We start from the raw sequence: 22054 nt of genomic DNA on the forward strand, positions 1-22054 counted from the left end.
TGCAACCGTTTGGCACCATTTTTGAGGGAATGGCCAAAAGTCAGATTTTTGATGAAATTGTGACCCCGGGGCTTATGGATTTTTTCAAAAAAATCTTTTTTGCCGGTTAAGTTGTCGATGGTTGATTTCTTTTCCTTAGATAAAAAGCCTTCTGTTCCGACTGCCAAACCTCTCAGGGGAGCATCTGCAACCGTTTGGCACTATTTTTGAGTGAATGGCCGAAAGTCACGTTTTTGATGAAATTGTGACCCCGGGGCTTAGGGATTTTTTCAAAAAAATCTTTTTCTGCCAGGTAATTTGTCGATGGCTGATTTCTTTTCCTGAGATAAAAAGTCTTCTGTTTCGACCGCCAAACCTCTCAGGGGAGCATTTGCAACCGTTTGGCACCATTTCTGAGTGAATGGCCGAAAGTCAGATTTTTGATGAAATTGTGACCCCGGGGCTTAGGGATTTTTGCAAAAAAATCTTATTCTGCCGGTTAAGTTGTCGAGGGCTGATTGCTTTTCCTGAGATAAAAAGCCTTCTCTTTCGACCGCCAGACATCTCAGGAGAGCATTTGCAACCGTTTGGTAACATTTTAGAGTGTATGGCCAAAACTCAAATTTTTGATGAAATTGTGACCCCGGGGCTTAGGGATTTTTTCCAAAAAAAAATTTTCTGCCGGTTTAGTTGTCGAGGGCTGATTTCTTTTCCTGAGATAAAAAGCCTTCTGTTTCGACCGCCAAACCTCTCAGGGGAGCATTTGCAACCGTTTGGCACCATTTTTGAGTGAATGGCCGAAAGTCAGATTTTTGATGAAATTGTGACCCCGGGGCTTAGGAATTTCTTCAAAAAAATCTTATTCTGCCGGTTTAGTTGTCGAGGGCTGATTTCTTTTCCTGAGATAAAAAGCCTTCTGTTTCGACCGCCAAACCTCTCAGGGAAGCATTTGCAAGCGTTTGGCACAATTTTTGAGTGAATGGCCGAAAAGTCTGATTTTTGATGAAATTTTGACCTTAAGGATTTTTTCAAAAAAATCTTGTTCTGCCTTAGTAATTTTTTCAAAAAAATCTTTTTCTACCGGTTAAGTTGTCGAGGGCTGATTGCTTTTCCTGAGATAAAAAGCCTTCTGTTTCGACCGCCAAACCTCTCAGGGGAGCATTCGCAACCGTTTGGCACCATTTTTGAGTGAATGGTCGGAAGTCAGATTTTTTATAAAATTGTGACCTTAGGGATTTTTTCAAACAAATCTTGTTCTGCCTTAGGGATTTTTTCAAAAAAATCTTTTTCTACCGGTTAAGTTGTCGAGGGCTGATTGCTTTTCCTGAGATAAAAAGCCTTCTCTTTCGACCGCCAAACATCTCAGAAGAGCATTTGCAACCGTTTGGCACCATTTTTGAGGGAATGGCCAAAAGTCAGATTTTTGATGAAATTGTGACCCCGGGGCTTATGGATTTTTTCAAAAAAATCTTTTTTGCCGGTTAAGTTGTCGAGGGCTGATTTCTTTTCCTTAGATAAAAAGCCTTCTGTTCCGACTGCCAAACCTCTCAGGGGAGCATCTGCAACCGTTTGGCACTATTTTTGAGTGAATGGCCGAAAGTCACGTTTTTGATGAAATTGTGACCCCGGGGGCTTAGGGATTTTTTCAAAAAAATCTTTTTCTGCCAGTTAATTTGTCGATGGCTGATTTCTTTTCCTGAGATAAAAAGTCTTCTGTTTCGACCGCCAAACCTCTCAGGGGAGCATTTGCAACCGTTTGGCACCATTTTTGAGTGAATGGCCGAAAGTCAGATTTTTGATGAAATTGTGACCCCGGGGCTTAGGGATTTTTGCAAAAAAATCTTATTCTGCCGGTTAAGTTGTCGAGGGCTGATTGCTTTTCCTGAGATAAAAAGCCTTCTCTTTCGACCGCCAGACATCTCAGGAGAGCATTTGCAACCGTTTGGTAACATTTTAGAGTGTATGGCCAAAAGTCAAATTTTTGATGAAATTGTGACCCCGGGGCTTAGGGATTTTTTCCAAAAAAATTTTTTCTGCCGGTTTAGTTGTCGAGGGCTGATTTCTTTTCCTGAGATAAAAAGCCTTCTGTTTCGACCGCCAAACCTCTCAGGGGAGCATTTGCAACCGTTTGGCACCATTTTTGAGTGAATGGCCGAAAGTCAGATTTTTGATGAAATTGTGACCCCGGGGCTTAGGAATTTCTTCAAAAAAATCTTATTCTGCCGGTTTAGTTGTCGAGGGCTGATTTCTTTTCCTGAGATAAAAAGCCTTCTGTTTCGACCGCCAAACCTCTCAGGGAAGCATTTGCAAGCGTTTGGCACAATTTTTGAGTGAATGGCCGAAAAGTCTGATTTTTGATGAAATTTTGACCTTAAGGATTTTTTCAAAAAAATCTTGTTCTGCCTTAGGGATTTTTTCAAAAAAATCTTTTTCTACCGGTTAAGTTGTCGAGGGCTGATTTCTTTTCCTGAGATAAAAAGCCTTCTGTTTCGACCGCCAAACCTCTCAGGGGAGCATTTGCAACCGTTTGGCACCATTTTTGAGTGAATGGCCGAAAGTCAGATTTTTGATGAAATTGTGACCCCGGGGCTTAGGAATTTCTTCAAAAAAATCTTATTCTGCCGGTTTAGTTGTCGAGGGCTGATTTCTTTTCCTGAGATAAAAAGCCTTCTGTTTCGACCGCCAAACCTCTCAGGGGAGCATTTGCAACCGTTTGGCACCATTTCTGAGTGAATGGCCGAAAGTCAGATTTTTGATGAAATTGTGACCCCGGGGTTTAGGGATTTTTTCAAAAAAATATTTTTCAGCCCGTTAAGTTGTCGAGGGCTGATTGCTTTTCCTGAGATAAAAAGCCTTCTGTTTCGACCGCCAAACCTCTCAGGGGAGCATTCGCAACCGTTTGGCACCATTTTTGAGTGAATGGTCGGAAGTCAGATTTTTTATAAAATTGTGACCTTAGGGATTTTTTCAAACAAATCTTGTTCTGCCTTAGGGATTTTTTCAAAAAAATCTTTTTCTACCGGTTAAGTTGTCGAGGGCTGATTGCTTTTCCTGAGATAAAAAGCCTTCTCTTTCGACCGCCAAACATCTCAGGAGAGCATTTGCAACCGTTTGGTAACATTTTTGAGTGTATGGCCAAAAGTCAAATTTTTGATGAAATTGTGACCCCGGGGCTTAGGGATTTTTTCAAAAAAATCTTTTTCTGCCAGTTAAGGTGTCGATGGCTGATTTCTTTTCCTGAGATAAAAAGTCTTCTGTTTCGACCGCCAAACCTCTCAGGGGAGCATTTGCAACCGTTTGGCACCATTTCTGAGTGAATGGCCGAAAGTCAGATTTTTGATGAAATTGTGACCCCGGGGTTTAGGGATTTTTGCAAAAAAATCTTATTCTGCCGGTTAAGTTGTCGAGGGCTGATTTCTTTTCCTGAGATAAAAAGCCTTCTGTTTCGACCAACAAACCTCTCAGGGAAGCATTTGCAAGCGTTTGGCACAATTTTTGAGTGAATGGCCGAAAAGTCTGATTTTTGATGAAATTTTGACCTTAGGGATTTTTTCAAAAAAATCTTGTTCTGCCTTAGGGATTTTTTCAAAAAAATCTTTTTCTACCGGTTAAGTTGTCGAGGGCTGATTGCTTTTCCTGAGATAAAAAGCTTTCTCCTTCGACCGCCAAACATCTCAGGAGAGCATTTGCAACCGTTTGGCACCATTTTTGAGGGAATGGCCAAAAGTCAGATTTTTGATGAAATTGTGACCCCGGGGCTTATGGATTTTTTCAGAAAAATCTTTTTTGCCGGTTAAGTTGTCAAGGGCTGATTTCTTTTCCTGAGATAAAAAGCCTTCTGTTTCGACCCCCAAACCTCTCAGGGGAGCATTCGCAACCGTTTGGCACCATTTTTGAGTGAATGGTCGGAAGTCAGATTTTTTATGAAATTGTGACCTTAGGGATTTTTTCAAAAAAATCTTGTTCTGCCTTAGGGATTTTTTCAAAAAAAATCTTTTTCTACCGGTTAACTTGTCGAGGGCTGATTGCTTTTCCTGAGATAAAAAGCCTTCTCTTTCGACCGCCAAACATCTCAGGAGAGCATTTGCAACCGTTTGGTAACATTTTAGAGTGTATGGCCAAAACTCAAATTTTTGATGAAATTGTGACCCCGGGGCTTAGGGATTTTTTCCAAAAAAAAATTTTCTGCCGGTTTAGTTGTCGAGGGCTGATTTCTTTTCCTGAGATAAAAAGCCTTCTGTTTCGACCGCCAAACCTCTCAGGGGAGCATTTGCAACCGTTTGGCACCATTTTTGAGTGAATGGCCGAAAGTCAGATTTTTGATGAAATTGTGACCCCGGGGCTTAGGAATTTCTTCAAAAAAATCTTATTCTGCCGGTTTAGTTGTCGAGGGCTGATTTCTTTTCCTGAGATAAAAAGCCTTCTGTTTCGACCGCCAAACCTCTCAGGGAAGCATTTGCAAGCGTTTGGCACAATTTTTGAGTGAATGGCCGAAAAGTCTGATTTTTGATGAAATTTTGACCTTAAGGATTTTTTCAAAAAAATCTTGTTCTGCCTTAGGGATTTTTTCAAAAAAATCTTTTTCTACCGGTTAAGTTGTCGAGGGCTGATTGCTTTTCCTGAGATAAAAAGCCTTCTGTTTCGACCGCCAAACCTCTCAGGGGAGCATTCGCAACCGTTTGGCACCATTTTTGAGTGAATGGTCGGAAGTCAGATTTTTTATAAAATTGTGACCTTAGGGATTTTTTCAAACAAATCTTGTTCTGCCTTAGGGATTTTTTCAAAAAAATCTTTTTCTACCGGTTAAGTTGTCGAGGGCTGATTGCTTTTCCTGAGATAAAAAGCCTTCTCTTTCGACCGCCAAACATCTCAGAAGAGCATTTGCAACCGTTTGGCACCATTTTTGAGGGAATGGCCAAAAGTCAGATTTTTGATGAAATTGTGACCCCGGGGCTTAGGGATTTTTGCAAAAAAATCTTATTCTGCCGGTTAAGTTGTCGAGGGCTGATTGCTTTTCCTGAGATAAAAAGCCTTCTCTTTCGACCGCCAGACATCTCAGGAGAGCATTTGCAACCGTTTGGTAACATTTTAGAGTGTATGGCCAAAAGTCAAATTTTTGATGAAATTGTGACCCCGGGGCTTAGGGATTTTTTCCAAAAAAATTTTTTCTGCCGGTTTAGTTGTCGAGGGCTGATTTCTTTTCCTGAGATAAAAAGCCTTCTGTTTCGACCGCCAAACCTCTCAGGGGAGCATTTGCAACCGTTTGGCACCATTTTTGAGTGAATGGCCGAAAGTCAGATTTTTGATGAAATTGTGACCCCGGGGCTTAGGAATTTCTTCAAAAAAATCTTATTCTGCCGGTTTAGTTGTCGAGGGCTGATTTCTTTTCCTGAGATAAAAAGCCTTCTGTTTCGACCGCCAAACCTCTCAGGGAAGCATTTGCAAGCGTTTGGCACAATTTTTGAGTGAATGGCCGAAAAGTCTGATTTTTGATGAAATTTTGACCTTAAGGATTTTTTCAAAAAAATCTTGTTCTGCCTTAGGGATTTTTTCAAAAAAATCTTTTTCTACCGGTTAAGTTGTCGAGGGCTGATTTCTTTTCCTGAGATAAAAAGCCTTCTGTTTCGACCGCCAAACCTCTCAGGGGAGCATTTGCAACCGTTTGGCACCATTTTTGAGTGAATGGCCGAAAGTCAGATTTTTGATGAAATTGTGACCCCGGGGCTTAGGAATTTCTTCAAAAAAATCTTATTCTGCCGGTTTAGTTGTCGAGGGCTGATTTCTTTTCCTGAGATAAAAAGCCTTCTGTTTCGACCGCCAAACCTCTCAGGGAAGCATTTGCAAGCGTTTGGCACAATTTTTGAGTGAATGGCCGAAAAGTCTGATTTTTGATGAAATTTTGACCTTAAGGATTTTTTCAAAAAAATCTTGTTCTGCCTTAGGGATTTTTTCAAAAAAATCTTTTTCTACCGGTTAAGTTGTCGAGGGCTGATTGCTTTTCCTGAGATAAAAAGCCTTCTGTTTCGACCGCCAAACCTCTCAGGGGAGCATTCGCAACCGTTTGGCACCATTTTTGAGTGAATGGTCGGAAGTCAGATTTTTTATAAAATTGTGACCTTAGGGATTTTTTCAAACAAATCTTGTTCTGCCTTAGGGATTTTTTCAAAAAAATCTTTTTCTACCGGTTAAGTTGTCGAGGGCTGATTGCTTTTCCTGAGATAAAAAGCCTTCTCTTTCGACCGCCAAACATCTCCGGAGAGCATTTGCAACCGTTTGGTAACATTTTTGAGTGTATGGCCAAAAGTCAAATTTTTGATGAAATTGTGACCCCGGGGCTTAGGGATTTTTTCAAAAAAATCTTTTTCTGCCAGTTAAGGTGTCGATGGCTGATTTCTTTTCCTGAGATAAAAAGTCTTCTGTTTCGACCGCCAAACCTCTCAGGGGAGCATTTGCAACCGTTTGGCACCATTTCTGAGTGAATGGCCGAAAGTCAGATTTTTGATGAAATTGTGACCCCGGGGTTTAGGGATTTTTGCAAAAAAATCTTATTCTGCCGGTTAAGTTGTCGAGGGCTGATTTCTTTTCCTGAGATAAAAAGCCTTCTGTTTCGACCACCAAACCTCTCAGGGAAGCATTTGCAAGCGTTTGGCACAATTTTTGAGTGAATGGCCGAAAAGTCTGATTTTTGATGAAATTTTGACCTTAGGGATTTTTTCAAAAAAATCTTGTTCTGCCTTAGGGATTTTTTCAAAAAAATCTTTTTCTACCGGTTAAGTTGTCGAGGGCTGATTGCTTTTCCTGAGATAAAAAGCTTTCTCCTTCGACCGCCAAACATCTCAGGAGAGCATTTGCAACCGTTTGGCACCATTTTTGAGGGAATGGCCAAAAGTCAGATTTTTGATGAAATTGTGACCCCGGGGCTTATGGATTTTTTCAGAAAAATCTTTTTTGCCGGTTAAGTTGTCAAGGGCTGATTTCTTTTCCTGAGATAAAAAGCCTTCTGTTTCGACCCCCAAACCTCTCAGGGGAGCATTCGCAACCGTTTGGCACCATTTTTGAGTGAATGGTCGGAAGTCAGATTTTTTATGAAATTGTGACCTTAGGGATTTTTTCAAAAAAATCTTGTTCTGCCTTAGGGATTTTTTCAAAAAAAATCTTTTTCTACCGGTTAACTTGTCGAGGGCTGATTGCTTTTCCTGAGATAAAAAGCCTTCTCTTTCGACCGCCAAACATCTCAGGAGAGCATTTGCAACCGTTTGGCACCATTTTTGAGTGAATGGCCAAAAGTCAGATTTTTGATGAAATTGTGACCCCGGGGCCTAGGGATTTTTTCAAAAAAATCTTTTTCTTCCGATTAAGTTGTCGAGGGCTGATTTCTTTTCCTGAGATAAAAAGCCTTCTGTTTCGACCGCCAAACCTCTCAGGGGAGCATTTGCAACCGTTTGGCATGATTTTTGAGTGAATGGCTGAAAGTCAGATTTTTGATGAAATTGTGACTTCGGGGCTTAGGGATTTTTTCAAAAAAATCTTTTTCTGCCGGTTAAGGTGTCGATGGCTGATTTCTTTTCCTGAGATAAAAAGTCTTCTGTTTCGACCGCCAAACCTCTCAGGGGAGCATTTGCAACCGTTTGGCACCATTTTGGAGTGAATGGCCGAAAGTCAGATTTTTGATGAAATTGTGACCCCGGGGCTTAGGGATTTTTTCAAAAAAATCTTTTTCAGCCCGTTAAGTTGTCGAGGGCTGATTTCTTTTCCTGAGATAAAAAGCCTTCTCTTTCGACCGCCAAACATCTCAGGAGAGCATTTGCAACCGTTTGGTAACATTTTTGAGTGTATGGCCAAAAGTCAAATTTTTGATGAAATTGTGACCCCGGGGCTTAGGGATTTTTTCCAAAAAATTTTTTTTTGCCGGTTAAGTTGTCGAGGGCTGATTTCTTTTCCTTAGATAAAAAGCCTTCTGTTTCGACTGTCAAACCTCTCAGGGGAGCATCTGCAACCGTTTGGCACTATTTTTGAGTGAATGGCCGAAAGTCACGTTTTTGATGAAATTGTGACCCCGGGGCTTAGGGATTTTTTCAAAAAAATCTTTTTCTTCCGATTAAATTGTCGAGGGCTGATTTCTTTTCCTGAGATAAAAAGCCTTCTGTTTCGACCGCCAAACCTCTCAGGGGAGCATCTGCAACCGTTTGGCACTATTTTTGAGTGAATGGCCGAAAGTCACGTTTTTCATGAAATTGTGACCTCGGGGCTTAGGGATTTTTTCAAAAAAATCTTTTTCTGCCAGTTAAGGTGTCGATGGCTGATTTCTTTTCCTGAGATAAAAAGTCTTCTGTTTCGACCGCCAAACCTCTCAGGGGAGCATTTGCAACCGTTTGGCACCATTTCTGAGTGAATGGCCGAAAGTCAGATTTTTGATGAAATTGTGACCCCGGGGCTTAGGGATTTTTTGCAAAAAAATCTTATTCTGCCGGTTAAGTTGTCGAGGGCTGATTTCTTTTCCTGAGATAAAAAGCCTTCTGTTTCGACCGCCAAACCTCTCAGGGAAGCATTTGCAAGCGTTTGGCACAATTTTTGAGTGAATGGCCGAAAAGTCTGATTTTTGATGAAATTTTGACCTTAGGGATTTTTTCAAAAAAATCTTGTTCTGCCTTAGGGATTTTTTCAAAAAAATCTTTTTCTACCGGTTAAGTTGTCGAGGGCTGATTGCTTTTCCTGAGATAAAAAGCCTTCTCCTTCGACCGCCAAACATCTCAGGAGAGCATTTGCAACCGTTTGGCACCATTTTTGAGGGAATGGCCAAAAGTCAGATTTTTGATGAAATTGTGACCCCGGGGCTTATGGATTTTTTCAAAAAAATCTTTTTTGCCGGTTAAGTTGTCGAGGGCTGATTTCTTTTCCTGAGATAAAAAGCCTTCTGTTTCGACCGCCAAACCTCTCAGGGGAGCATTCGCAACCGTTTGGCACCATTTTTGAGTGAATGGTCGGAAGTCAGATTTTTTATGAAATTGTGACCTTAGGGATTTTTTCAAAAAAATCTTGTTCTGCCTTAGGGATTTTTTTTAAAAAAATCTTTTTCTACCGGTTAAGTTGTCGAGGGCTGATTGCTTTTCCTGAGATAAAAAGCCTTCTCTTTCGACCGCCAGACATCTCAGGAGAGCATTTGCAACCGTTTGGTAACATTTTTGAGTGTATGGCCAAAAGTCAAATTTTTGATGAAATTGTGACCCCGGGGCTTAGGGATTTTTTCCAAAAAAATTTTTTCTGCCGGTTTAGTTGTCGAGGGCTGATTTCTTTTCCTGAGATAAAAAGTCTTCTGTTTCGACCGCCAAACCTCTCAGGGGAGCATTTGCAACCGTTTGGCACCATTTCTGAGTGAATGGCCGAAAGTCAGATTTTTTATGAAATTGTGACCCCGGGGCTTAGGGATTTTTTCAAAAAAATATTTTTCAGCCCGTTAAGTTGTCGAGGGCTGATTGCTTTTCCTGAGATAAAAAGCCTTCTGTTTCGACCGCCAAACATCGCAGGGGAGCATTTACAACCGTTTGGCACCATTTTTGAGTGAATGGCCGAAAGTCAGATTTTTTATGAAATTGTGACCCCGGGGCTTAGGGATTTTTTCAAAAAAATATTTTTCTGCCGGTTATGTTGTCGAGGGCTGATTTCTTTTCCTGAGATAAAAAGCATTTTCTTTTCGACCGCCAAACCTCTCAGGGGAGCATTTGCAACCGTTTGGCATCATTTTAGAGTGAATGTCCGAAAGTCAGATTTTTGATGAAATTGTGACCCCGGGGCTTAGGGATTTCTTCAAAAAAACCTTTTTCTTCCGTTCAAGTTGTCGAGGGCTGGTTTCTTTTCCTGATATAAAAAGCCTTCTGTTTGGACCGCCAAACCTCTCAGAGGAACATTTGCAACCATTTGGCACCATTTTTGAGTGAATGGCTGAAAGTCAGATTTTTGATGAAATTGTGACCCCGGAGCTTACGGATTTTTTCAAAAAAATCTTTTTATACCGGTTAAGTTGTCGAGGGCTCATTTCTTTTCCTGAGATAAAAAGCATTCTTTTTCGACCGCCAAACCTGTCAGGGGAGCATTTGCAACCGTTTGGCGTCATTTTAGAGTGAATGTCCGAAAGTCAGATTTTTGATGAAATTGTGACCCCGGGGCTTAGGGATTTCTTCAAAAAAATCTTTTTCTGCCGGTTTAGTTGTCGAGGACTGATTTCTTTTCCTTAGATAAAAAGCCTTCTGTTTCGACCGCCAAACCTCTCAGGGTAGCATTTGCAACCGTTTGGCACCATTTTTGAGTGAATGGCCGAAAGTCAGATTTTTGATGAAATTGTGACCCCGGGGCTTAGGGATTTCTTCAAAAAAATCTATTTCTGCCGGTTTAGTTGTCGAGGGCTGATTTCTTCTCCTGACATGAAAAGCCTTCTGTTTCGACCGCCAAACCTCTCAGGGTAGCATTTGCAACCGTTTGGCACCATTTTTGAGTGAATGGCCAAAAGTCAGATTTTTGATGAAATTGTGACCCCGGGGCTTAGGAATGTCTTCAAAAAAATCTTATTCTGCCGGTTTAGTTGTCGAGGGCTGATTTCTTTTCCTGAGATAAAAAGCCTTCTGTTTCGACCGCCAAACCTCTCAGGGAGGCATTTGCAAGCGTTTGGCACAATTTTTGAGTGAATGGCCGAAAAGTCTGATTTTTGATGAAATTTTGACCTTAAGGATTTTTTCAAAAAAATCTTGTTCTGCCTTAGGGATTTTTTCAAAAAAATCTTTTTCTACCGGTTAAGTTGTCGAGGGCTGATTGCTTTTCCTGAGATAAAAAGCCTTCTGTTTCGACCGCCAAACCTCTCAGGGGAGCATTCGCAACCGTTTGGCACCATTTTTGAGTGAATGGTCGGAAGTCAGATTTTTTATAAAATTGTGACCTTAGGGATTTTTTCAAACAAATCTTGTTCTGCCTTAGGGATTTTTTCAAAAAAATCTTTTTCTACCGGTTAAGTTGTCGAGGGCTGATTGCTTTTCCTGAGATAAAAAGCCTTCTCTTTCGACCGCCAAACATCTCAGGAGAGCATTTGCAACCGTTTGGTAACATTTTTGAGTGTATGGCCAAAAGTCAAATTTTTGATGAAATTGTGACCCCGGGGCTTAGGGATTTTTTCCAAAAAATTTTTTTTTGCCGGTTAAGTTGTCGAGGGCTGATTTCTTTTCCTTAGATAAAAAGCCTTCTGTTCCGACTGCCAAACCTCTCAGGGGAGCATCTGCAACCGTTTGGCACTATTTTTGAGTGAATGGCCGAAAGTCACGTTTTTGATGAAATTGTGACCCCGGGGCTTAGGGATTTTTTCAAAAAAATCTTTTTCTGCCAGTTAATTTGTCGATGGCTGATTTCTTTTCCTGAGATTAAAAGTCTTCTGTTTCGACCGCCAAACCTCTCAGGGGAGCATTTGCAACCGTTTGGCACCATTTCTGAGTGAATGGCCGAAAGTCAGATTTTTGATGATATTGTGACCCCGGGTCTTAGGGATTATTGCAAAAAAATCTTATTCTGCCGGTTAAGTTGTCGAGGGCTGATTTCTTTTCCTGAGATAAAAAGCCTTCTGTTTCGACCACCAAACCTCTCAGGGAAGCATTTGCAAGCGTTTGGCACAATTTTTGAGTGAATGGCCGAAAAGTCTGATTTTTGATGAAATTTTGACCTTAGGGATTTTTTCAAAAAAATCTTGTTCTGCCTTAGGGATTTTTTCAAAAAAATCTTTTTCTACCGGTTAAGTTGTCGAGGGCTGATTGCTTTTCCTGAGATAAAAAGCCTTCTCCTTCGACCGCCAAACATCTCAGGAGAGCATTTGCAACCGTTTGGCACCATTTTTGAGGGAATGGCCAAAAGTCAGATTTTTGATGAAATTGTGACCCCGGGGCTTATGGATTTTTTCAGAAAAATCTTTTGCCGGTTAAGTTGTCGAGGGCTGATTTCTTTTCCTGAGATAAAAAGCCTTCTGTTTCGACCCCCAAACCTCTCAGGGGAGCATTCGCAACCGTTTGGCACCATTTTTGAGTGAATGGTCGGAAGTCAGATTTTTTATGAAATTGTGACCTTAGGGATTTTTTCAAAAAAATCTTGTTCTGCCTTAGGGATTTTTTCAAAAAAAATCTTTTTCTACCGGTTAACTTGTCGAGGGCTGATTGCTTTTCCTGAGATAAAAAGCCTTCTCTTTCGACCGCCAAACATCTCAGGAGAGCATTTGCAACCGTTTGGCACCATTTTTGAGTGAATGGCCAAAAGTCAGATTTTTGATGAAATTGTGACCCCGGGGCTTAGGGATTTTTTCAAAAAAATATTTTTCTTCCGATTAAGTTGTCGAGGGCTGATTTCTTTTCCTGAGATAAAAAGCCTTCTGTTTCGACCGCCAAACCTCTCAGGGGAGCATTTGCAACCGTTTGGCATGATTTTTGAGTGAATGGCTGAAAGTTAGATTTTTGATGAAATTGTGACCTCGGGGCTTAGGGATTTTTTCAAAAAAATCTTTTTCTGCCGGTTAAGGTGTCGATGGCTGATTTCTTTTCCTGAGATAAAAAACTCTGTTTCGACCGCCAAACCTCTCAGGGGAGCATTTGCAACCGTTTGGCACCATTTTGGAGTGAATGGCCGAAAGTCAGATTTTTGATGAAATTGTGACCCCGGGGCTTAGGGATTTTTTCAAAAAAATCTTTTTCAGCCCGTTAAGTTGTCGAGGGCTGATTTCTTTTCCTGAGATAAAAAGCCTTCTCTTTCGACCGCCAAACATCTCAGGAGAGCATTTGCAACCGTTTGGTAACATTTTTGAGTGTATGGCGAAAAGTCAAATTTTTGATGAAATTGTGACCCCGGGGCTTAGGGATTTTTTCCAAAAAATTTTTTTTTGCCGGTTAAGTTGTCGAGGGCTGATTTCTTTTCCTTAGATAAAAAGCCTTCTGTTTCGACTGCCAAACCTCTCGGGGGAGCATCTGCAACCGTTTGGCACTATTTTTGAGTGAAAGGCCGAAAGTCACGTTTTTGATGAAATTTTGACCCCGGGGCTTAGGGATTTTTTCAAAAAAATCTTTTTCTTCCGATTAAGTTGTCGAGGGCTGATTTCTTTTCCTGAGATAAAAAGCCTTCTGTTTCGACCGCCAAACCTCTCAGGGGAGCATCTGCAACCGTTTGGCACTATTTTTGAGTGAATGGCCGAAAGTCAGATTTTTGATGAAATTGTGACCCCGGGGCTTAGGGATTTTTGCAAAAAAATCTTATTCTGCCGGTTAAGTTGTCGAGGGCTGATTTCTTTTCCTGAGATAAAAAGCCTTCTGTTTCGACCGCCAAACCTCTCAGGGAAGCATTTGCAAGCGTTTGGCACAATTTTTGAGTGAATGGCCGAAAAGTCTGATTTTTGATGAAATTTTGACCTTAGGGATTTTTTCAAAAAAATCTTGTTCTGCCTTAGGGATTTTTTCAAAAAAATCTTTTTCTACCGGTTAAGTTGTCGAGGGCTGATTGCTTTTCCTGAGATAAAAAGCCTTCTCCTTCGACCGCCAAACATCTCAGGAGAGCATTTGCAACCGTTTGGCACCATTTTTGAGGGAATGGCCAAAAGTCAGATTTTTGATGAAATTGTGACCCCGGGGCTTATGGATTTTTTCAGAAAAATCTTTTTTGCCGGTTAAGTTGTCGAGGGCTGATTTCTTTTCCTGAGATAAAAAGCCTTCTGTTTCGACCCCCAAACCTCTCAGGGGAGCATTCGCAACCGTTTGGCACCATTTTTGAGTGAATGGTCGGAAGTCAGATTTTTTATGAAATTGTGACCTTAGGGATTTTTTCAAAAAAATCTTGTTCTGCCTTAGGGATTTTTTTTAAAAAAAACTTTTTCTACCGGTTAATTTGTCGAGGGCTGATTGCTTTTCCTGAGATAAAAAGCCTTCTCTTTCGACCGCCAAACATCTCAGGAGAGCATTTGCAACCGTTTGGCACCATTTTTGAGTGAATGGCCAAAAGTCAGATTTTTGATGAAATTGTGACCCCGGGGCTTAGGGATTTTTTCAAAAAAATCTTTTTCTTCCGATTCAGTTGTCGAGGGCTGATTTCTTTTCCTGAGATAAAAAGCCTTCTGTTTCGACCGCCAAACCTCTCAGGGGAGCATTTGCAACCGTTTGGCATGATTTTTGAGTGAATGGCTGAAAGTCAGATTTTTGATGAAATTGTGACCCCGGGGCTTAGGGATTTTTTCAAAAAAATCTTTTTCAGCCCGTTAAGTTGTCGAGGGCTGATTTCTTTTCCTGAGATAAAAAGCCTTCTCTTTCGACCGCCAAACATCTCAGGAGAGCATTTGCAACCGTTTGGTAACATTTTTGAGTGTATGGCCAAAAGTCAAATTTTTGATGAAATTGTGACCCCGGGGCTTAGGGATTTTTTCCAAAAAAAATTTTTTTGCCGGTTAAGTTGTCGAGGGCTGATTTCTTTTCCTTAGATAAAAAGCCTTCTGTTTCGACTGCCAAACCTCTCAGGGGAGCATCTGCAACCGTTTGGCACTATTTTTGAGTGAATGGCCGAAAGTCACGTTTTTGATGAAATTGTGACCCCGGGGCTTAGGGATTTTTTCAAAAAAATCTTTTTCTTCCGATTAAGTTGTCGAGGGCTGATTTCTTTTCCTGAGATAAAAAGCCTTCTGTTTCGACCGCCAAACCTCTCAGGGGAGCATCTGCAACCGTTTGGCACTATTTTTGAGTGAATGGCCGAAAGTCACGTTTTTCATGAAATTGTGACCTCGGGGCTTAGGGATTTTTTCAAAAAAATCTTTTTCTGCCAGTTAAGGTGTCGATGGCTGATTTCTTTTCCTGAGATAAAAAGTCTTCTGTTTCGACCGCCAAGCCTCTCAGGGGAGCATTTGCAACCGTTTGGCACCATTTCTGAGTGAATGGCCGAAAGTCAGATTTTTGATGAAATTGTGACCCCGGGGCTTAGGGATTTTTGCAAAAAAATCTTATTCTGCCGGTTAAGTTGTCGAGGGATGATTTCTTTTCCTGAGATAAAAAGCCTTCTGTTTCGACCGCCAAACCTCTCAGGGAAGCATTTGCAAGCGTTTGGCACAATTTTTGAGTGAATGGCCGAAAAGTCTGATTTTTGATGAAATTTTGACCTTAGGGATTTTTTCAAAAAAATCTTGTTCTGCCTTAGGGATTTTTTCAAAAAAATCTTTTTCTACCGGTTAAGTTGTCGAGGGCTGATTGCTTTTCCTGAGATAAAAAGTCTTCTGTTTCGACCGCCAAACATCTCAGGAGAGCATTTGCAACCGTTTGGCACCATTTTTGAGGGAATGGCCAAAAGTCAGATTTTTGATGAAATTGTGACCCCGGGGCTTATGGATTTTTTCAAAAAAATCTTTCTTGCCGGTTAAGTTGTCGAGGGCTGATTTCTTTTCCTGAGATAAAAAGCCTTCTGTTTCGACCGCCAAACCTCTCAGGGGAGCATTCGCAACCGTTTGGCACCATTTTTGAGTGAATGGTCGGAAGTCAGATTTTTTATGAAATTGTGACCTTAGGGATTTTTTCAAAAAAATCTTGTTCTGCCTTAGGGATTTTTTTTAAAAAAATCTTTTTCTACCGGTTAAGTTGTCGAGGGCTGATTGCTTTTCCTGAGATAAAAAGCCTTCTCCTTCGACCGCCAAACATCTCAGGAGAGCATTTGCAACCGTTTGGCACCATTTTTGAGGGAATGGCCAAAAGTCAGATTTTTGATGAAATTGTGACCCCGGGGCTTATGGATTTTTTCAAAAAAATCTTTTTTGCCGGTTAAGTTGTCGAGGGCTGATTTCTTTTCCTGAGATAAAAAGCCTTCTGTTTCGACCGCCAAACCTCTCAGGGGAGCATTCGCAACCGTTTGGCACCATTTTTGAGTGAATGGTCGGAAGTCAGATTTTTTATGAAATTGTGACCTTAGGGATTTTTTCAAAAAAATCTTGTTCTGCCTTAGGGATTTTTTTAAAAAAAATCTTTTTCTACCGGTTAAGATGTCGAGGGCTGATTGCTTTTCCTGAGATAAAAAGCCTTCTCTTTCGACCGCCAGACATCTCAGGAGAGCATTTGCAACCGTTTGGCACCATTTCTGAGTGAATGGCCGAAAGTCAGATTTTTTATGAAATTGTGACCCCGGGGCTTAGGGATTTTTTCAAAAAAATATTTTTCTGCCGGTTAAGTTGTCGAGGGCTGATTGCTTTTCCTGAGATAAAAAGCCTTCTCTTTCGACCGCCAGACATCTCAGGAGAGCATTTGCAACCGTTTGGTAACATTTTTGAGTGAATGGCTGAAAGTCAGATTTTTGATGAAATTGTGACCCCGGAGCTTACGGATTTTTTCAAAAAAATATTTTTCTGCCGGTTAAGTTGTCGAGGGCTGATTTTTTTTCCTGAGATAAAAAGCATTCTTTTTCGACCGCCAAACCTCTCAGTGAAGCATTTGCAACCGTTTGGCGTCATTTTAGAGTGAATGGCCGAAAGTCAGATTTTTGATGAAATTGTGACCCCGGGGCTTAGGGATTTCTTCAAAAAAATCTTTTTCTGCCGGTTAAGTTGTCGCGGGCTGATTTCTTTTCCTGAGATAAAAAGCCTTCTGTTTGGACCGCCAAACCTCTCAGAGGAACATTTGCAACCATTTGGCACCATTTTTGAGTGAATGGCTGAAAGTCAGATTTTTGATGAAATTGTGACCCCGGGGCTTAGGGATTTTTTCAATAAAATCTTTTTCTGCCGGTTAAGTTGACGAGGACTGGTTTCTTTTCCTGAGATAAAAAGCCTTCTGTTTCATACGCCAAACCTCTCAGGGGAGCATTTGCAACCGTTTGGCACGATTTTTGAGTGAATGGCTGAAAGTCAGATTTTTTAAGAAATTGTGACCCCGGGGCTTAGGGATTTTTTCAAAAAAATCTTTTTCTTCCGATTAAGTTGTGGAGAGCTGATTTCTTATCCTGAGATAAAAAGCCTTCTCTTTCAACCGCCAAACCTCTCAGGGGAGCCTTTGCAACCGTTTGGCACCATTTTTGAGTGAATGGCCGAAAGTCAGATTTTTGATGAAATTGTGACCCCGGGGCTTAGGGATTTTTTCAAAAAAATCTTTTTCTGCTGGTTAAGTTTTCGAGGGCTGATTTCTTTTCCTGAGATAAAAAGCCTTCTTCTTCGACCGCAAAAGCTCTCAGGGTAGCATTTGCAACCGTTTGGCACCATTTCTGAGTGAATGGCCGAAAGTCAGATTTTTGATGACATTATGACCCCGGGGCTTAGGAATTTTTTCAAAAAAATCTTTTTCTGCCGGTTTAGTTGTCGAGGGCTGATTTCTTTTCCTGAGATAAAAAGCCTTCTGTTTCGACTGCCAAACCTCTTAGGGGAGCATTTGCAACCGTTTGGCACCATTTTTGAGTGAATGGCTGAAAGTTAGATTTTTGATGAAATTGTGACCCGGGATAAGGGATTTTTTCAAAAAAATCTTTTTCTGCCGGTTAAGTTGTCGATGAGTGATTTCTTTTCCGGAGATAAAAAGCCTTCTCTTTCAACCGCCAAACATCTCAGGAGAGCATTTGCAACTGTTTGGCACCATTTTTGAGTGAATGGCCGAAAGTCAGATTTTTGATGAAATTGTGACCCCGGGGCTTAGGGATTTTTTCAAAAAAATCTTTTTCTGTTGGTTTAGTTGTCGAGGGCTGGTTTATTTTCCGGAGATAAAAAACCTTCTTCTTCGACCGCAAAACCTCTCAGGGGAGCATTTGCAACCGTTTGGCAGCATTTTGGAGTGAATGCCGAAAGTCAGATTTTTGATGAAATTGTGACCCAGGGGCTTAGGGATTTTTTCAAAAAAATCTTTTTCTGTTGGTTTAGTTGTCGAGGGCTGATTTCTTTTCCTGAGATAAAAAGCCTTCTGTTTCGACTGCCAAACCTCTTAGGGGAGCATTTGCAACCCTTTGGCACCATTTTTGAGTGAATGGCCGAAAGTCAGATTTTTGATGAAATTGTGACCCCGGGGCTTAGGGATTTTTTCAATAAAATCTTTTTCTGCCGGTTAAGTTGACGAGGACTGGTTTCTTTTCCTGAGATAAAAAGCCTTCTGTTTCATACGCCAAACCTCTCAGGGGAGCATTTGCAACCGTTTGGCACGATTTTTGAGTGAATGGCTGAAAGTCAGATTTTTTAAGAAATTGTGACCCCGGGGCTTAGGGATTTTTTCAAAAAAATCTTTTTCTTCCGATTAAGTTGTCGAGAGCTGATTTCTTTTCCTGAGATAAAAAGCCTTCTCTTTCAACCGCCAAACCTCTCAGGGGAGCATTTGCAACCGTTTGGCACCATTTTTGAGTGAATGGCCGAAAGTCAGATTTTTGATGAAATTGTGACCCCGGGGCTTAGGGATTTTTTCAAAAAAATCTTTTTCTGCTGGTTAAGTTGTCGAGGGCTGGTTTCTTTTCCTGAGATAAAAAGCCTTCTTCTTCGACCGCAAAAGCTCTCAGGGTAGCATTTGCAACCGTTTGGCACCATTTCTGAGTGAATGGCCGAAAGTCAGATTTTTGATGACATTATGACCCCGGGGCTTAGGAATTTTTTCAAAAAAATCTTTTTCTGCCGGTTTAGTTGTCGAGGGCTGATTTCTTTTCCTGAGATAAAAAGCCTTCTGTTTCGACTGCCAAACCTCTTAGGGGAGCATTTGCAACCGTTTGGCACCATTTTTGAGTGAATGGCTGAAAGTTAGATTTTTGATGAAATTGTGACCAGGGATAAGGGATTTTTTCAAAAAAATCTTTTTCTGCCGGTTAAGTTGTCGATGAGTGATTTCTTTTCCGGAGATAAAAAGCCTTCTCTTTCAACCGCCAAACATCTCAGGAGAGCATTTGCAACTGTTTGGCACCATTTTTGAGTGAATGGCCGAAAGTCAGATTTTTGATGAAATTGTGACCCCGGGGCTTAGGGATTTTTTCAAAAAAATCTTTTTCTGTTGGTTTAGTTGTCGAGGGCTGGTTTATTTTCCGGAGATAAAAAACCTTCTTCTTCGACCGCAAAAGCTCTCAGAGGAGCATTTGCAACCGTTTGGCACCATTTTTGAGTGAAGGGCCGAAAGTCAGATTTTTGATGAAATTGTGACCCCGGGGCTTAGGGATTTTTTCAAAAAAATCTTTTTCTGTTGGTTTAGTTGTCGAGGGCTGATTTCTTTTCCTGAGTTAAAAAGCCTTCTGTTTTGACTGCCAAACCACTTAGGGGAGCATTTGCAACCGTTTGGCACCATTTTTGAGTGAATGGTCGAAAGTCAGATTTTTTAAGAAATTGTGACCCTGGAGCTTACGGATATTTTCAAAAAAATCTTTTTATACCGGTTAAGTTGTCGAGGGCTGATTTCTTTTCCTGAGATAAAAAGCCTTCTGTTTCGACCGCCAAACCTCTCAGGGGAGCATTTGCTACCGTTTGGCACCATTTTTGAGTGAATGGCCGAAATTCAGATTTTTGATGAAATTATGACCCCGGGGCTTAGGAATTTTTTCAAAAAAATCTTTTTCTGCCGGTTTAGTTGTGGAGGGCTGATTTCTTTTCCTTAGATAAAAAGCCTTCTGTTTCGAACGCCAAACCTCTCAGGGTAGCATTTGCAACCGTTTGGCACCATTTTTGAGTGAATGGCCGAAAGTCAGATTTTTTAAGAAATTGTGACCCCGGGGCTTAGGGATTTCTTCAAAAAAATCTTTTTCTTCCGGTTTAGTTGTCGAGGGCTGATTTCTTTTCCTGAGATAAAAAGCCTTCTGTTTCGACTGCCAAACCTCTTAGGGGAGCATTTGCAACCCTTTGGCACCATTTTTGAGTGAATGGCCCAAAGTCACGTTTTTGATGAAATTGTGACCCCGGGGCTTAGGGATTTTTTTAAAAAAATCTTTTTATACCGGTTAAGTTGTCGAGGGCTGATTTCTTTTCCTGAGATAAAAAGCCTTCTGTTTCGACCGCCAAACCTCTCAGGGGAGCATTTGCAACCGTTTGGCACCATTTTTGAGTGAATGGCCGAAAGTCAGATTTTTGATGAAATTATGACCCCGGGGCTTAGGAATTTTTTCAAAAAAATCTTTTTCTGCCGGTTAAGTTGTCGCGGGCTGATTTCTTTTCCTGAGATAAAAAGCCTTCTGTTTCGACCGCCAAACCTCTCAGGGGAGTATTTGCAACCGTTTGGCACCATTTTTGAGTGAATGGCCGAAAGTCAGATTTTTTTATGAAATTGTGACCCCGGGGCTTAGGGATTTCTTCAAAATAATCTTTTTCTGCCGGTTTAGTTGTCGAGGGCTGATTTCTTTTCCTTAGATAAAAAGCCTTCTGTTTCGACTGCCAAACCTCTCAGGGGAGCATTTGCAACCGTTTGGCACCATTTTTGAGTGAATGGCTGAAAGTTAGATTTTTGATGAAATTGTGACCCCGGGGATAAGGGATTTTTTCAAAAAAATCTTTTTCTGCCGGTTAAGTTGTCGATGGGTGATTTCTTTTCCGGAGATAAAAAGCCTTCTCTTTCAACCGCCAAACATCTCAGGAGAGCATTTGCAACTGTTTGGCACCATTTTTGAGTGAATGGCCGAAAGTCAGATTTTTGATGAAATTGTGACCTCGGGGCTTAGGGATTTTTTCAAAAAAATCTTTTTCTGTTGGTTTAGTTGTCGAGGGCTGGTTTATTTTCCGGAGATAAAAAAACTTCTTCTTCGACCGCAAAAGCTCTCAGGGGAGCATTTGCAACCGTTTGGCACCATTTTGGAGTGAATGGCCGAAAGTCAGATTTTTGATGAAATTGTGACCCCGGGGCTTAGGGATTTTTTCAAAAAAAATCTTTTTCTTCCGGTTAAGTTGTCGAGGGCTGATTTCTTTTCCTGAGATAAAAAGCCTTCTGTTTCGACCGCCAAACCTCTCAGGGGAGCATTTGCAACCGTTTGGCACCATTTTTGAGTGAATGGCTGAAAGTTAGATTTTTGATGAAAGTGTGACCCCGGGGATAAGGGATTTTTTCAAAAAAATCTTTTTCTACCGGTTAAATTGTCGAGGGCTGATTGCTTTTCCTGTGATAAAAAGCCTTCTCTTTCAACCGCCAAACCTCTCAGGGGAGCATTTGCAACCGTTTGGCACCATTTTTGAGTGAATGGCCGAAAGTCAGATTTTTGATGAAATTGTGACCCCGAGGCTTAGCGATTTTTTCAAAAAAATCTTTTTCTGCCGGTTATTTTGTCAATGGGTGATTTCTTTTCCTGAGATAAAAAGCCTTCTGTTTCGACTGCCAAACCTCTTAGGGGAGCATTTGCAACCGTTTGGCACCATTTTTGAGTGAATGGCCGAAAGTCACGTTTTTGATGAAATTGTGACCCCGGGGGATAGGGATTTTTTCAAAAAAATCTTTTTCTGCCAGTTAAGTTGTCGAGAGCTGATTTCTTTTCCTGAGATAAAAAGCCTTCTGTTTCGAACGCCAAACCTCTCAGGGGAGCATTTGCAACCGTTTGGCACAATTTTTGAGTGAATGGCTGAAAGTTAGATTTTTGATGAAATTGTGACCCCGAGGCTTAGGGATTTTTTCAAAAAAATCTTTTTCTGCCGGTTAAGTTGTCGATGGGTGATTTCTTTTCCGGAGATAAAAAGCCTTCTCTTTCGACCGCCGTACCTCTCAGGGGAGCATTTGCAACCGTTTGGCACCATTTTTGAGTGAAGGGCCGAAAGTCAGATTTTTGATGAAATTGTGACCCCGGGGGATAGGGATTTTTTCAAAAAAATCTTTTTCTGCCAGTTAAGTTGTCGATGGGTGATTTCTTTTCCGGAGATAAAAAGCCTTCTTTTTCAACCGCCAAACATCTCAGGAGAGCATTTGCAACTGTTTGGCACCATTTTTGAGTGAATGGCTGAAAGTCAGATTTTTGATGAAATTGTCACCCCGGGGCTTAGGGATTTTTTCAAAAAAATCTTTTTCTGTTGGTTTAGTTGTCGAGGGCTGGTTTATTTTCCGGAGATAAAAAAACTTCTTCTTCGACCGCAAAAGCTCTCAGGGGAGCATTTGCAACCGTTTCGCACCATTTTTGAGTGAATGGC

The sequence above is a fragment of the Podarcis muralis genome, chromosome 6 (genome assembly GCF_964188315.1).
Source record: "Podarcis muralis chromosome 6, rPodMur119.hap1.1, whole genome shotgun sequence".
NCBI classification, from domain to species: Eukaryota; Metazoa; Chordata; class Lepidosauria; order Squamata; family Lacertidae; genus Podarcis; species Podarcis muralis.